Genomic DNA, 17,716 nt, shown 5'->3' with positions numbered 1-17,716 from the left:
CGACATATGATACCTGGACTTACTTGTCAGACGTTCTGGCAGGACACAGGACGACCGCAGGGGAATGCCAGGAGTGGCACTTAAATAGGGGAAAGTCTGCTTAGAAGTAGGGCCTGTCGGGGGGAAAAGAGGTAAGTAGGCAAAGGCAAAAGTTGAATAATGGTTGAAAGTCAAATAAAATGCAAAACATGTTGGAATTTAAAAGAAAGACATAAATGCATAATAAAATGACGTATAAATAGTACTATTACCGAACGAAAACGCACAGCATATGATTGTGAGGGGTCCTATAAGAAGAGAGAAGTCTATTTGGAAACGGACCTAAGCAAACGGCAACACCAAATGATTTATAGTTAAGTTAGTTCTTCACTATATTCACTCAATCAGAGTCATTTGTTTGGCATTTATCGCAAGCCTACAACAACAATTTAAATATATTAGAAAGCTTGCCACCAAGAGCAGCAAAAGAAAGCTTTTTTGCATACATATACTAAATCTATTACTCAAGTTACACCCCAACAACACAGAAAATAACAAATAACTGAATATATTGTGTCAGAGTTCCTCCAAATCATTTTTTCATACTTGATAAGCTATATAATTCTAAACTAGACGATCTTCAAACCAGACACAACATAGAGATTATGTTGCAGAAAAGATAAAATTCGTGACTTTTCCCTGTCTTGGGAACTTTTCTTACAAAATCAGTGCATTGTTTTGCAGATTTAATTTTAGAATCGAGTTCAAAACCAATAAAAATTAGGTCAGCTAATTGATTACAATATTAAAACTTAAGAGGACAAATTTGAAACTGCGGGCTCTTATGAAATCGGCTGCACTAGTGCAACGCCTTTTATATTAGTCACACAGGCAGAAACTTAAAAAGTAGATCTAAAAATCTCACATATGTAGGGAGGAATAATGCAGGAGAAAAATCTGCATTTGCTTCTCATTTAATTTCTAAACGATGTAGTGTCACTAACATTAGCACTAGCACTCCGTCATCATGCCACAAGTGGCCCATCGGGACCATCCGACCGCCGTATCATCCTCACATGAGGATGCGGATAGGAGGGGCGTGTGGTCAGCACACTGCTCTCCCGGTCGTTATGATGGTTTTCTTTGACCGGAGCCGTTACTAATAGATTGAGTAGCTCCTCAATTGGCATCACGAGGCAGAGTGCACCCCGAGAAACGGCAACAGCACATGGCGGCCCGGATGGTCACCCATCCAAGTGCCGGCCTCGCCCGACAGCGCTTAACTTCGGTGATTTAACGGGAACCAGTGTGTTCACTGCGGCAACGCCGTTGCCGTCACTAACATTGCTAACAGCTAAAAGTTTTGCATAAAATGGAGACTGGTACCACATCGCTTTTTAGAGGAGATTGTATTCTATAAACAAGTGCACTACATTAGGAGTGATATTCTTGACAAACCAAAAAGTCCAAAATTCGTCGTTTTCCTGTACGGCTTTCGCAACGGTTCTGATGTGTTATACTGTAAATGTGCACCACAATAAGAGCGATATTCTTGACAATCCAAAAAGTCTGATGAACATTCTTTCCTTGAATGTCTTTCAGAAAGCGTCTGGTGTAATAAAATGTAATTAAATTTAACGCTATTTCGTCTCGTTATATTGTACATCTGGCCCATTTACCGTAAATACCAGAGCATGCTCATGGCCACAGGTCGTTTTAACACCGCTTTTGCATGCAGAGATACGCTCTGCGGCTTCCGTTTGTAACCATCGTTGATCTTGAAACCTACAAAGTCTGTTGTGCTGTCTCGTTTCGTAATAATACTTGCTATATATCCTTTTATTATACATCCATTGAAGCCTTTAAAAATCCAAGTTGTTTTTTGCTTAACTTTTAAAGCATTTCGTCAGCATTTATCTCATCATTTGTCTCTGCCAGCTTACCATCTGCCTCCTATAGGCCCTACTTTCAAGTTACCTCTCCCCTATTTTAGTGCCACATCCTCGCATGTCTCAGCAGTTGATGTGTGTCCTCTCAGAACGCCTGACATGTAAGTTGAGGTCACATATGTTGATTTAGAAGTAACTTCATCCAATATCTTTGTTATTATAGTCTTTTAAGATGTTTATTGACAAATTGTTTTTCACCATTATTTATCCATTTTAATGGTAAACCAGCTTACAATTCATTATTTTTTTCATTTCTTGTTTTTATGAAGTAAACGGACGAGTTATTTTCAAGACTTAAGTATTTGATTTGTTCTTTATGACGCATGTTACTACATTTTTCGCCATTTGTCTAATTCTGTTGTACTTTGGCGTTTGATACCGTAAGTAGGCTGTTTAGGTTTTTGTGCTGGTGACGCCACGTGGCGGTCTGTATGAAAATCGCTGACTGCGCTGTGTGCAGTTTGTGGCTGGTTGGACTCTTTGTTGGAATATTCGCTAGTGGAGTATTGGGCAGTTGGAAGTGAACAGCACGTAGCGTTGGCCAGTTGGAGGGGAGCCGCCAGCAGTGGTGGATATGAAGAGAGAGATGCCAGAGTTTTGAGAGGTTACTATGAGCGGACGATCTGGACGTGTGTCAGTCAGAAGAAGGAAATTTGTTTAATTTGATGTCAAATATATATACATTATGACTTTTGAACACTATTAAGGTAAATAAAATGTTTGCTCTCTATCAAAATCTTTCATTTGCTAACTTTGCCTATCAGTAGTTAATGCCTTCAGTAGTTAGAATCTTTTATTTAGCTGGCAGTATAGGCACTCGCTGTATTGCAGTAGTTCGAGTAACGAAGATTTCTGTGAGGTAAGTGATTCATGAAAGGTGTAAGTTATTGTTAGTCGGGGCTATTCTTTTGTAGGGATGAAAGTCAGATTGCGTTGCGCTAAGGTATTGTGCGTCAGTTTTGTGATGATCAGAATAAGTAAAGAGAAAACTGTCTGATTACTTTGAGCTTTCCTCAGCTGTTTGACGTAAGAGTTTCTCCAGCACTGTAATTCTTTACATACAAAGAGGAAGTTTCAATATTACGTAGATATCACAAGACAATGGCCTTGAGGGCCGAAATAGGTCGTTCTTTAAAATAGAAAGAAAAGTGCACTGGAACCGAAATTTTCACCAAAAGCTTTAGAAGGGTTCTAGTGTTATTGATGAATTTGTTACTCGGGTGGCAACTAGTCAGTAGTCCAGCGTTTTTAACCTTCCTTCCTTTGGGGGATTCAAAAAAGCAGGTACATAATGTACATGCAATGCATGTACTATGAAACGACTGTGAGATACAAAAATTACAAATTTATTATTAGTTTTTTTTTGTCCTCGCTATTTTATCTACAGAGGATTAGAAGACATTAGAAATCTCGCGACGCACCTGACACGGCGGGTAACACTTGGCTAGTCAACTTCCGAAGTCACTGAGCTCATTGCATAGAGGTGTTGGGATACTTCTGAACATATACTTCTTTCCCAAAAGACCTAATTTCGATGTATTTAACCTTCACTAAATAGATTGAGTGCAAGTTGTTGGTGATCCGCTCTACACGGATAAGCGTAGACGTCGCATAGCGAGAGAAGACGCCACAAGTGAAATGTACATCTGCTTTGTAATGTTACTGATTTTGGAGACGACAGTCCTTCGAGGCGGCCACCAAGAACTGTCCTGTTGTCTGGAGTCCAACGAAGACGACCAGAACGCTGAAGAAACCGAGGTAGACGCCACACCACCCATGGCGACCTACTCACGGGCCCGACTAATTGAGCGTTTGTATGCATTCACCCCTCCTCTAATTCTACTAATCTTATCTTCTGCATCATTACACGCTTCGCGAGGAAAAGAAGGCTACGAAATTAGTTTAAGTCAACCGGGAGGGCCCCTGCGCGGCGGCGAGAGATGTATTTATGTATATGTATGCATGTACGTGCGTGCGTAGCTCTTTATTCCTACTCCCCTCTGCCGCTTTCCTTTCCTTTCCATTCCTTTCCTCCCGCCCCCTTACTTTCTAGCCGCTCGCGAGAGCGCAGCCCTAATCCGCAACCGGCGAGACCTGAATAATGCAGACACCGCGTAACGGCGCAGATTGCGGGGACGGAAACAAACGTAATCCCCGTGGCGATCTAGGAAACGACGCTCCATAGCCATCAGATTACTCTCCGCTGCAGTGCCGCGAAAGCCAGTAAAAGCTGATTAAAAAGGAAACAAAGGCGCAGAAACGGAATGCTACGAATATGTCTGGGAACAATGTTTCTGTGGAACTAAATCGTATTATGGGACTGAGTTAATGGTAACGAAGTAATATTTCGGCTCTTTTGTTATCGGAGTAGCCTTTCGTAAAGATATTTCTCGTTGTTTATATTACACATATCTGCAAAAAAAAATCTAAGGTACACACAGTTTGATCCACGTTGACAGTATGGAACAGCGGTAGCAATTAGCGGACGGAAACGGTGGAGAGTAACGTCCGTCCTTTTTGTGGTGCTAACTCAACTGTTTACCACTAATCAGTTCTTACTTCCACCCCCACGACAACGACTTTAAGATAGCTTAAACAGATATGTTCTGATTTGATTAGATTTTTTTTTATTTGGTCTTACTGATTACATATTTTACAAATAGTGTACTAGTAATATAGAATAAGTCAAGTGAAATAATACAGTATTACACAAACAGATATATACCAGTACTATTTCACTTATTTTCTAAGGACAATTGGTTGTTTATTTCATTCGAGCAACAGCTTATTGGCATACGTTTTCGTAAATTGGTAAAGTAGTAAAGTAAATGAAAGCACACATTCTTATACTAACGACACGATAAATAAATAAATTTACCTTTTTAGGATTAAAATATAAATTTTCTCTTAAGACTACATATTTTTATCTTAGCGAGAAATATAAATTAATATTTATCATCATAATTTGAGTTAAAACACAAAATTTAGTCTTCATGACAAAAGTGTCTCAATTGTTCTATTGCCGGCCGAAGTGGCCGCGCGGTTAAAGGCGCTGCAGTCTGGAACCGCAAGACCGCTACGGTCGCAGGTTCGAATCCTGCCTCGGGCATGGATGTTTGTGATGTCCTTAGGTTAGTTAGGTTTAGCTAGTTCTAAGTTCTATGGGACTAATGACCTCAGCAGTTGAGTCCCATAGTGCTCAGAGCAATTTGAACCATTTTTTTGTACTGTTACGACTCTGGTTTTGGCTAAGTTGTTTACCTTACTGTTACATTGAAGGATGCCTTATAATCTATGAATTCGTTCAGTTTATAAAAAGAAATTGGTTCTACGAGGAATGCTTTTTATTTCCGTTTGAATTTCTGAATAATTTTAATTTGCCGGCCGGGGTGGCCGAGCCGTTCTAGGTGCTACAGTCTGGATCCGCGCCACCACTACGGTCGCAGGTTCGAATCCTGCCTCGGTCATGGACGTGTGTGATGTCCTTAGGTTAATTAGGTTTAAGTAGTTCCAAGTTCTAGGGGACTGATGGCCTCAGAAGTTTAATCCCATAGTGCTCAGAGCCATTTTTTTGAACAATATTAATTTGTTTCATATTGATGGGAAGCTTATTGTATACTTTTGTAACTGACACAGTAATATCCCTGTGTACTTTCGTGTGAGTCGCAGAGCTTTGTCTTGAGCTGTGGTTGTGAACGTCACAGTAATAATTTCCCCCTGTTGGCGATAAACATCACTACTGAGTGTATGTCTTCTGAGCTGTAACCGTAAATATCCCGAGAGACTTGAAGAGATTCCAGCAGGATGTCCCGTTAAACGCCCCTTTTATTAATCTCACTGCTCGTTTCTGAAGACCGAAGACGTTTTCAATTCCTGCAACATCCTCCCAGAAGATTATACCGTAGGAGAGTACAGAGCGGAAATTGCAAAATATGACGACACCATTGAGACGTGGTACTTACTGATATTAAGGAAAACGTGGAACGGAGGACCCACCAACGTAACTTTATTTTCACACAACCTGTTTACCTAACAATATATAATCATAAATTTGTTTTCTTTACAAATTAACAAATTTGTGAAATGAATAAGCTTTTGCAAGAGAAAACAGAACAAGAACCACATGGTAATAGTTACAATGACCCGGACCAGCAGCCCGCCCGTTATCGGGCGAAACAGCGATGTTTACTGCCGCGCTGGATAGTTCCTCTTATTGAATGCCCTTCTGCAACACATGAAAACATATAAGTAATACTGATGACAAGAGTGTTTCAATTACTCAAACAAATGACGTAATTTTTTTTATTTGCAAACTGTATGTCGAAAAGTTCGGGGTTATGATGTGCACCTGTGCTTAAAGGTTAAACAAATCAGGAAACAATTATGACAACGATAAGTCTCGCTTCAAGGCGAGCAACCTTTTTATTTCTATCAGCAACAAGGTGCGACTAGATCCCTACCCGTCGCTTTTGACAATCTTATTCTAACTAAACCCCTGTCGACAGTTGGCTGTTAATATGTCAAAAGTTAAGTTGCTTCTCAGTTATGAAGAGTGCTCTGCAGGGCCGTTTTAAAACATTACGTATGAGAACTTATTACAAGAGAACTCACTCGGCGGAATCACAAGATCCAGTTAAAAATATACCCATAAGAACCAGGTCTTTCAAAGACAGGAACGCACAGCGTAGTACAAAAGGTAGTTCAGATTATCTCAAATACAATTACAATCGAGGAATTGAACCGGTTAACATCTAAATTATGTACCCGTGGTCTAGGGGTAGCGTCTTTGATTCATAATCAAAACGTCTTCGGTCCCGGGTTCAATCCCCGTCACTGCCTAAATTTTGATAAATAATCAGCATTGGCGGCCGAAAACTTCCGGCATAAGAAGTCAGCCTCATTCTGCCAACGGCCTTGTCAAAGAGGGCGGAGGGGCGGATAGAGGTTCAGGGCACTCTTTTGTTCTAGGGGTGGGAAATTGCCCCTAAAGGCGGAAGAATCAGCAATGATCAACGACATGAGGATGCAGAAGGCAATGGGAACCACTGCATTAAAGACACGTAACGTGTATCCACAGGACATGTAGCCTGTAATTGAAGAAGTGTCATGATGATCTCTCTATTGGCAAAAGATTCCGGAATAGTCCCCCATTCGGATCTCCGCGAGGGGACTGCCAAGGGGGAGGTTACCATGAGAAAAAGATTGAATAATCGACGAAAGGATAACGTTCTACGAGTCGGGGCGTGGAATGTCAGAAGCTTGAACGTGGTAGGGAAACTAGAAAACCTGAAAAGGGAAATGCAAAGGCTCAATCTAGATATAGTAGGGGTCAGTGAAGTGAAGTGGAAGGAAGACAGGGATTTCTGGTCAGATGAATATCGGGTAATATCAACAGCAGCAGAAAGTGGTATAACAGGTGTAGGATTCGTTATGAATAGGAAGGTAGGGCAGAGGGTGTGTTACTGTGAACAGTTCAGTGACCGGGTTGCTCTAATCAGAATCGACAGCAGACCAACACCGACAACGATAGTTCAGGTATACATGCCGACGTCGCAAGCTGAAGATGAACAGATAGAGAAAGTGTATGAGGATATTGAAAGGGTAATGTAGTTTGTAAAGGGGGACGAAAATCTAATAGTCATGGGCGACTGGAATGCAGTTGTAGGAGGAGGAGTAGAAGAAAAGGTTACAGGAGCATATGGGCTTGGGACAAGGAATGAAAGAGGAGAAAGACTAATTGAGTTCTGTAACAAGTTTCAGCTAGTAATAGCGAATACCCTGTTCAAAAATCACAAGAGGAGGAGGTATACTTGGAAAAGGCCGGGAGATACGGGAAGATTTCAATTAGATTACATCATGGTCAGACAGAGATTCCGAAATCAGATACTGGATTTTAAGGCGTACCCAGGAGCAGATATAGACTCAGATCACAATATAGTAGTGATGAAGAGTAGGCTGAAGTTCAAGACATTAGTCAGGAAGAATCAATACGCAAAGAAGTGGGATACGGAAGTACTAAGCAATGACGAGATACGTTTGAAGTTCTCTAACGCTATAGATACAGCAATAAGGAATAGCGCAGTAGGCAGTACAGTTGAAGAGGAATGGACATCTCTAAAAAGGGCCATCACAGAAGTTGGGAAGGAAAACATAGGTACAAAGAAGGTAGCTGCGAAGAAACTATGGGTAACAGAAGAAATACTTCAGTTGATTGATGAAAGGAGGAAGTACAAGCATGTTCCGGGAAAATCAGGAATACAGAAATACAAGTCGCTGAGGAATGACATAAATAGGAAGTGCAGGGAAGCTAAGACGAAATGGCTGCAGGAAAAATGTGAAGACATCGAAAAAGATATGATTGTCGGAAGGACAGACTCAGCATACAGGAAAGTCAAAACAACCTTTGGTGACATTAAAAGCAACGGTGGTAACATTAAGAGTGCAACGGGAATTCCACTGTTAAATGCAGGGGAGAGAGCAGATAGGTGGAAAGAATACATTGAAAGCCTCTATGAGGGTGAAGATTTGTCTGATGTGATAGAAGAAGAGACAGGAGTCGATTTAGAAGAGATAGGGGATCCAGTATTAGAATCGGAATTTAAAAGAGCTTTGGAGGACTTACGGTCAAATAAGGCAGAAGGGATAGATAACATTCCACCAGAATTTCTAAAATCGTTGGGGGAAGTGGCAACAAAACGACTATTCACGTTGGTGTGTAGAATATATGAGTCTGGCGATATACCATCTGACTTTCGGAAAAGCATCATCCACACAATTCCGAAGACGGAAAGAGCTGACAAGTGCGAGAATTATCGCACAATCAGCTTAACAGCTCATGCATCGAAGCTGCTTACAAGAATAATATACAGAAGAATGGAAAAGAAAATTGAGAATGCGCTAGGTGACGATCAGTTTGGCTTTAGGAAAAGTAAAGGGACGAGAGAGGCAATTCTGACGTTACGGCTAATAATGGAAGCAAGGCTAAAGAAAAATCAAGACACTTTCAAAGGATTGGTCGACCTGGAAAAAGCGTTCGACAATATAAAATGGTGCAAGCTGTTCAGACTCTGAAAAAAGTAGGGGTAAGCTATAGGGAGAGACGGGTCATATACAATATGTACAACAACCAAGAGGGAATAATAAGAGTGGACGATCAAGAACGAAGTGCTCGTATTAAGAAGGGTGTAAGACAAGGCTGTAGCCTATCGCCCCTACTCTTCAATCTGTACATCGAGGAAGCAATGATGGAAATAAAAGAAAGGTTCAGGAGTGGAATTAAAATACAAGGTGAAAAGATATCAATGATACGATTCGCTGATGACATTGCTATCCTGAGTGAAAGTGAAGAATAATCAAATGATCTGCTGAACGGAATGAACAGTCTAATGAGTACACAGTATGGTTTGAGAGTACATCGGAGAAAGACGAAGGTAATGAGAAGTAGTAGAAATGAGAACAGCGAGAAACTTAACATCAGGATTGATGGTCACGAAGTCAATGAAGTTAAGGAATTCTGCTACCTAGGGAGTAAAATAACCAATGACGGACGGAGCAAGGAGGACGTCAAGAGCAGACTCGCTATGGCGAAAAAGGCATTTCTGGCCAAGACAAGTCTACTAATATCAAATACCGGCCTTAATTTGAGGAAGAAATTTCTGAGGATGTACGTGTGGAGTACAGCATTGTATGGTAGTGAAACATGGACTACGGGAAAACCGGAACAGAAGAGAATCGAAGCATTTGAGATGTGGTGCTATAGACGAATGTTGAAAATTAGGTGGACTGATAAGGTAAGGAATAGGGAGGTTCTACGCAGAATCGGAGAGGAAAGGAATATGTGGAAAACACTGATAAGGAGAAGGGACAGGATGATAGGACATCTGCTAAGACCTGAGGGAATGACTTCCATGGTACTAGAGGGAGCTGTAGAGGACAAAAACTGTAGAGGAAGACAGAGACCGGAATACGTCAAGCAAATAACTGAGGACGTAGATTGCAAGTGCTACTCTGAGATGAAGAGGTTAGCACAGGTAAGGAATTTGTGGGGGGCCGCATCAAACCAGTCAGTAGACGGATGACAAAAAAAAATAAAAAATCTAAATTTAACCTCCAGACCCCTGTTTGTTTAACAGCAACATGTGCCTTGGTACAATTGTTCCGACTGTATTTCCCACCAGGAGCTAATTCATTAAAACATTAATGACCAGGTATAAACTAGAAAGGAAGGGCAATATAAAATCAGAAATTTTCAAACAACAACTAGTGTCTAGTACAATACTACTGTCTATATTTACAACCAAATACCCCATCGAGTAAAACTGAGGATCGGGTACAAACCAGAAAATAATTAGGAGGTCGGGTAGACAATGACACCAATCACCACGAGGATTACAGAACGTTACTCCCATTTATCAGAAAGCAGCTCCATGGACCCACGTTGCGTCGCGGCGGTTACCGAGTGGTGTCAATGACAGCCGGGTAGAAGGGGTAGTCAGGACAAGAGCGGACGTCCGACACAGAATGTTGCCAACCAACCGACGGGATGTCGGCCTGCTGCTTGTAGTCGACGCTGACCCCGGTGAAGTACTCTGGTATCCTTCCTCTGCGCAGGCCCTCCATGCGTAGCTCGTGGCTTCGGCCGCTCGGACCTCGTGACCGCCTCTTGTCGCGACGCTACCGGCAATCCCCACACTTGGTGCCTCGCTCTGGGGCCAGCGAACCACATATCGGCAAGCAAAGACCTACTGACACAACCCACAGATACCAACTCTTCCTCATAGATATTGGCAAGAGGGATAGTCGATACTACCCTTGAGCTAGTGGCGCCAGGCAGAATAGTCTACTAACCATGGAGGTAAGAATAGAGGGAGACGCCGTGACGTCACAGCTGTGAAGCTATGTGAAGCCGAGGGTAGCCATCTCAGTCAGACCAAAACATTGCTGCTGTAAGCTTGTGTGCATAAGCTTGTCGCTCGCTTTTGGAAGGATTTTGCGCTATTATGGTGACTTGTGTGGTGTTCGGATGTACGAATCGTTCTGATTGTGATGCGAAATCGAAGGGAATAACATTTCATGTGTAAGTCGTCTCGTTAAGTGTGATTTTACAACTTCATTGTGAATGAACGTGTGCTACATCGGTACTTGTACTATAGCGTGTTTTTCTCTTGTATGATTTTAATTTCCTAAAAATGAAAGTCGGAAAGCTCTGTGGGAGAATGCCGTGAGGAGGAAGAATTGGCGTGCGTCTAAATGGAGCACTACATGTTCTCAGCATTTCCGAGAAGAGGACATAGACCGAACTTCCCTTTCAACAGTAAGGCTCCGAGAAAATGCTGTACCATCAGTTTTCCCTACACACCCAAAACATTTGCAAAAGGTATGTTAATTCAAAGAATTAAATTCTTAGTTTTCAAGTTCACGTTTCAGTATAATACGTACGTATCGTCGATAATCGAAGTGTTGAGTAACTCACTTTGTCTTCATCATGTACCAAATTAAAAGCTAACACTACATTAACTGGCGTAAAGTACAGGCCTAAACAGGACACTGTGTAGATTTGCCATTCTATGTACCGTATTTCAGTAAATATTGGTGGTAATGAACAGTGTTTCCCATTAGTGTAACGTAACTGAAATGTCCCAGTACGTATTACAAACAAGATGTATTTATGGGGCTTTGGAGGGAGGGTATAGCTAACTTAGTTTCTATTATTTAGTTTGTGATACACGTTTATTACTGAATTCACAAAATTGTATCGTTTACATTGAAGACTAGCTATTCGTAATATTACATTAAAAACTATTTTTAATCAGAAGAGACGCGGAATTTCGCCTTTACGAGATTTTATTTTAAACAAAAACTTTGAAACAACCAATCTGATGACGTTACATGCGTATATGGTGCAATTAGCGACTGTAATACTCGCAGCGCTATAGCACACTGGCAATGTTTTGGTCAGAGTGTCATGGCAGCAAGCCACGCCCCCATGGCTTCAAAACGTAGTACGGCTGGGATACGTAGCGCCACCTCCCCTTATTCTTACCTCCATGCTACTAACTTAACGGTGCCACGGCTCAACCATTACTTCTCCGACATCAAAGTAAGAATGGCTATTAGTGCAAAGCGCGCTAAGTTTCTTGACCAGCTAACGAATTTTCTCTTTCCTTTTTAGCTGGGGGCCCATCTGAATTCCAAGGAATTTCGTATGTCTTGTTTCCTAAATTTTCTGATCCTATTGATATTTCAGCTCCACCTGCCGGAAATGCTGTCCCATATACTTCCCTTTATCGACCAATAAGGCAATATGTTATAGTTTGAATGAAAATCGAAACTGGAAATGTCAAATCCGCTAAGAGTCATGTTTTCGGAAAACTCGTTTTCTGTGCTGTTGTGTCTTCGGTGCTCCGTTTCATATCCCTTGACTTGCTGTAAACGTCAAATCGTAGAGAAAATGTTTAGAACGTTCATTAATAAATGCCATATTGTCTCTGTGCCAAGCAAGGCTTCTCTCTAGAGTTAGAAGTGACATGGGCCAAGGTCTTTCCCATTTAATTAACGCACAGTTAGTGTGGTGAGCAGATGTATTAACACAAATGAAACGTAATACCTTAGCATTAATGAAACTTGAAAAAAAGACTTTCTTATTGGCACCTAGGATCAGACAATTCCCTAGTATCTCACTTACAATCTGCTTCATAAATTATTTATTTCACAGTTTTTCTCGTTATCTTCGGCACTGATGAGGTAAGTAGCCTAAGTCTGTGATATTAGTAGACCTTCTCAGTTTCTGAATACAAATCGGTTATGTACAAAAGGAGAGACATTGTTTCTTGACTCTCCTAATAGTTTGGTATTTTTTGATGCTCCTAACAATTTGACGTTTAGAACGTTTGACATTTCCCCTCCTCGATTACTTTCCTCTGAATAAATAGTTTAAGTGCTGCTATAACTGACTGTCATGATAAACAATACGTCCGTATTAAAAGTAAGTTCTGTTTCAGATTTGTTTCTCACAGCAACTACCAGGTTTCGGTTTCGAAAGTCTATTTTAGCTCCATAGCTCGTTAACTATGGTCGGTCAGTTCAATGTCATTTTTCTCTCCCGCTAAATAGGAAATTTCTATTACTTTTCCACTCGCCAAGTCTTTTTTCAAGCATGCGGCTCACAGAAGATTAACTTAATTACCGAAACCTTACACGTGATTATATAATGTCTCTTCAGGTTTCATTTACACATAAAAAGAAAAATTAGTTATGAAAACCGTCACTAAATCATTATTAAAAATAATATTTTTGCGTAGCAGCAATTCACGAAGGGCGACACATGTAATCTGTCATATACATAATACAGAAGCATAGTTTAACATGATCGAGCGGGTCGAACTGCAAAAAAATAGTTCAAATGGTTTTGAGCACTATGGGACTGAAAATCGGAGGTCATCAGTCCCCTAGAACTTAGAACTACTTAAACCTAACCAACCTAAGGATATGACACAAATCCATGCCCGCGGCAGGATTCGAGCCTGCGACCGTAGCAGTCGTGTGGTGTCGAACTGCAATGCTGAAACTATTCAGGTTTCGTTTTAATCTGGTTTCGTTTTAATTTGAGATTAAAAATACCTCTGTGATTACTTTCCAAGAATCCGCTTATCTTCGTACAAAAAGCATACTGAACATTCTGATATTTATGTAATTGGCTAAAGGAATAGAAATACAAGAAATCTAGCACCGATTCATGAATAGACAGAACTCGCCGATAGGGTCAGTTTGTGAGAGAGAAAATCACCCCGGGGCTGTCACTTCATACAGATGAAAATAGCACATCAGGAGAATAATGACATCAGAAAGAGCAGAAAGAGCCCCTCAGCGACGACATCGACGTGGTATGCAAAAATACACGCAATTTGAATTTTGCGCCAATGATTACTAGTACACTGAAGCACCACTAGGTATCTTCATTATCTCCTTCCTGAAACATAGTGGCAAATGGCTGCGACCCTTGAGATTGTGAGTTTGCGATAGCCTACCTGAAAGAGCAGCATGCAATTTTTAAACTTGAGAAAATGCTACGGAAACGCACTAAATGCGGAAGCAGACTTTCGACTGGCGCTAGCGTTTAAAAATGGGCGAAGAGTAACTAGCGATGACGACCGTTCCGGTCACACTTCACCTGACATTACGCCAGATAACGTTCACAAACTGAAGAACCTGATTCTACATGATCGTAGGCAAATCATCCAACATTCCAAAACACCTTGTGAATACCGATATTCTTTTATTGGGAACCATAGTCATACAAAGGTTCTAATTGACATTTGCGCCATTTCACTGTAATGATGTAATGTCCACCACTGTATTTTCTGATTTTCAGTCACTGTCAAGTGCAACCGGAAAATGGTTACGAGAAAATCTCACCCAGTGAAAACCGCACTCAACCATAAATCTGTGAAATTCGCTCGGAATTTTGCAGGAAGCTGCCTGCTCAAGGGCAGAGCCTACCTGCGCCCCCGTAAGTTGTCATCCACCGGAAACGATCCCTGTGCTGCACGGCCTTCCTGCACTCGAAAAGTCCTCGTCCACTCAAGAGACTGACCGCTTGGCTAGTCACTGTCAGTGCGAGTCTAACTTTCGGGTGTTCAGTTCGTTCGCCTTGTGTCTCTGTGTGCTTAGGCGTTCCATATGGAACTGTCAACAACCAACCACGGTAAGCCATGAAACCACTATGATGGTTACTTGTACATCGTAAAGAGCACCAAAGCAGATGAGACAGTGGTATGGCGCTGTTCGAAACATAGAACAACATATTGCCGAGGAATCTTAAGCCCAAAGACCGAATCGTGATTAGTTGAACCGTGAAATGAGCATCATTGCGGGGCACCGGATGACGCTCGCTTGGATGTAAAAAAGACGTTGAATCACGAGAGGAAAAGAATTCGATTTCAAAAATATAGACCGAAAAATTAGGCGACTTTCACAATCGAGGGTATGATTTTGTTACCGAAATGCCAGAATAACAAGCGATGAAGAGGATATTATACAAGTACCAAATCACACGGAAATCAGAAAGAGCCAGAAATACGACAAGAGATTGATCTTCAGGCAGAGCTACTAACCATGAGTGACGGCAGCAGTTTTAACTGATGACAGCTTTGGAGATAGGATCATAGTTTTTAGCGGAAAAGCAGGAAGAGAGGCTCTAAAGACAAAACAAGACTTTATTGTGGGTGGGAACTTCCAAGGCTGTAACAAGCAACTTTCACAAATATATACACTACTGACCATTAAAATTGCTACACCAAGAAGAAATGTAGATGATAAACGGGTATTCATTGGACTAATATATTATACTAGAACTGACATGTGATTACATTTTCACGCAATTTGGGTGCATAGATCCTGAGAAATCAGGACCCAGAACAACCACCTCTGGCCGTAATAACGGCATTGATGCGCCTGGGCATTGAGTCAAACAGAGCTTGGATGGCGTGTACAGGTACAGCTGGCCATGCAGCTCCAACACGATACCACAGTTCATCAAGAGTAGTGACTGGCGTATTGTGACGAGCCAGTTGCTCGGCCACCATTGACCAGACATTTTCAGTTGGTGAGAGATCAGCAGAATGTGCTCGCCAGGGCAGCAGTTGAACATTTTCTGTATCCAGAAAGGACCGTACAGGACCTGCAACATGCGGTCGTGCATTATCCTGCTGAAATGTAAGGTTTCGCAGGCATCGAATGAAGGGTAGAACCACGGGTCGTAACACATCTGAAACGTAACGTCCACTGTTTAAAGTGCCGTCAATGCGAACAAGAGGTGACCGAGACGTGTAACCAATGGCACCCCGTAGCATCACGCCGGGTGATACGCCAGTATGGCGATGACGAATACACGCTTCCAATGTGCGTTCGCGCGATGTCGCCAAACACGGATGCGACCACCATGATGATGTAAACAGAGCCTGGATTCATCCGAAATAATGACGTTTTGCCATTCGTGCACCCAGCTTCGTCGTTGAGTACACCATCGCAGGCGCTCCTGTCTGTGATGCAGCGTCAAGGGTAACCGCAGCCATGGTCTCCGAGCTGATAGTCCATGCTGCTGCAAACGTCGTCGAATTGTTCGTGCAGATGGTTGTTGTCTTGCAAACGTCCCCATCTGTTGACTCAGGGAGCGAGACGTGGCCGCACGATCCGTTGCAGCCTAGCGGATAAGATGCTTGTCATCTCGACTGCTAGTGATACGAGGCGGTTGGGATCCAGCACGGCGTTCCATATTACCCTCCTGAACCCAGCGATTCCATAATCTGCTAACACTCATTGGATCTCGACCAATGCGAGTAGCAATGTCGCGATACGATAAACCGCAATCGCGATAGGCTACAATCTCGCCTTTATCAAAGTCGGAAACGTTATGGTACGCATTTCTCCTCCTTACACGACGCATCACAACAACGTTTCACCAGGCAACGCCGGTCAACTGCTGTTTGTGTATGAGAAATCGGTTGGAAACTTTCCTCATGTTAGCACGTTGTAGGTGTCGCCACCGGCGCCAACCTTGTGTGAATTCTCTGAAAAGCTAATCATTTGCGTATCATAGCGTCTTCTTCCTGTTGGCTAAATTTCGCGTCTGTAGCACGTCAACTTCGTGGTGTAGCATTTTTAATGGCCAGTAGTGTACTATTCATGCAGACTTCCGAACTTCAAAGCACGAAAAAACATCTATCCGGTGGCTTCTGCCTTCTCGCGAAACAAAAGAAAAGGAACATATATCGTCTTTACCGCAATGTTGTGGACAATGCACCAGAAACCTAAAATGTCACCGTTGAATTAGAATCAGCTGCGATTTCTGCGCTCAGAGTTGCGTTCCCGTCGGTTCAAGTGCATGGCTGCCATTTTCATATGAAGAAATCTCTCTCGAGGAAAGTGCAAGATTTGGGACTTACTTGCGAATACAGAGACAACGAAGAAATAAGGATGCGAATTCGCACGTGCGCTGCTCTGGCGTTCCTTCGACCTGAAGATGTCTGTGTTGGTTTGCTCGTGATACATTCACAAGCACCGGATATCGCCAAACTTTCTCAGTTTCTTGGCAGTTTTGTAGATTGATGGCTGGAAAATGACGAAAGCTTCAAAAGTCTTTGGAACTGCTATAGACGGCGCCATCGTACCACCAAAGCTGCAGAAGGTTGGCAAAATAAAATTTAAAAAATTCTCGGAAAACCGAATCCTAAAATTGAAATGTGATCGAGCGTATGAAGACAGAAGCATAGAACTGGGCGCATACATTAAAGAGGTCAGAATTAAGTGTGGAAGGCTAACGAAAGAAATCAACTTATACGAAACTTAGTGAAAGGCTCGAAAAAACAGTAGAAAAGTATGAAGAGGATGGTGACATCACAGCTTGTTTGAAAGCAATCTCTTATGTCCAAAAATATGAATGAAGTCGTATGTTAACGTTAGACGTTATATATGAAAAGAATGTACAAAATGTAAATACTCATAGTGACTCAAAAATTTAAAAATTAAATATAAAATTTAAAAAATTAAATACAAAAAATAAAAAATTAAAAAACTGATTTTAAATATGCCTAAATGACAGTTTGCGCTTGCCATTTAGCCAGTCGAAAGCCTGGATAAAGTGTGATGGAAGTCTGTTTATTACGAAAAATCATTTCCTAGAAGAAAGGACGTTTCATGCATGAAGTACCATGACTCTGATTTTTTTTATTTGCTCTCTGACGCAATCATAAAATTTTCACATATGGCCTGTATCGGCCAACGTCGTATAT

General features: G+C 41.8%; 1 protein-coding gene and 1 pseudogene across 1 annotated transcript in view; one reads left to right on the top strand and one right to left on the bottom strand.

The window, feature by feature from the left end:
* Positions 1-17,716, top strand: part of LOC126473975 (uncharacterized) — a 593,366-nt gene that overhangs the window by 298,853 nt on the left and 276,797 nt on the right. The gene's annotated exons all lie outside the window — the stretch shown is intronic.
* On the bottom strand, positions 1,196-1,313 carry LOC126429704 (5S ribosomal RNA; annotated as a pseudogene).

Source organism: Schistocerca serialis, chromosome 1 (assembly GCF_023864345.2).
Source record: "Schistocerca serialis cubense isolate TAMUIC-IGC-003099 chromosome 1, iqSchSeri2.2, whole genome shotgun sequence".
Taxonomy (NCBI): domain Eukaryota; kingdom Metazoa; phylum Arthropoda; class Insecta; order Orthoptera; family Acrididae; genus Schistocerca; species Schistocerca serialis.
The sequence above is the reverse complement of the archived record's forward strand: the minus strand, read 5'-3'. Positions and strand labels throughout refer to the sequence as shown.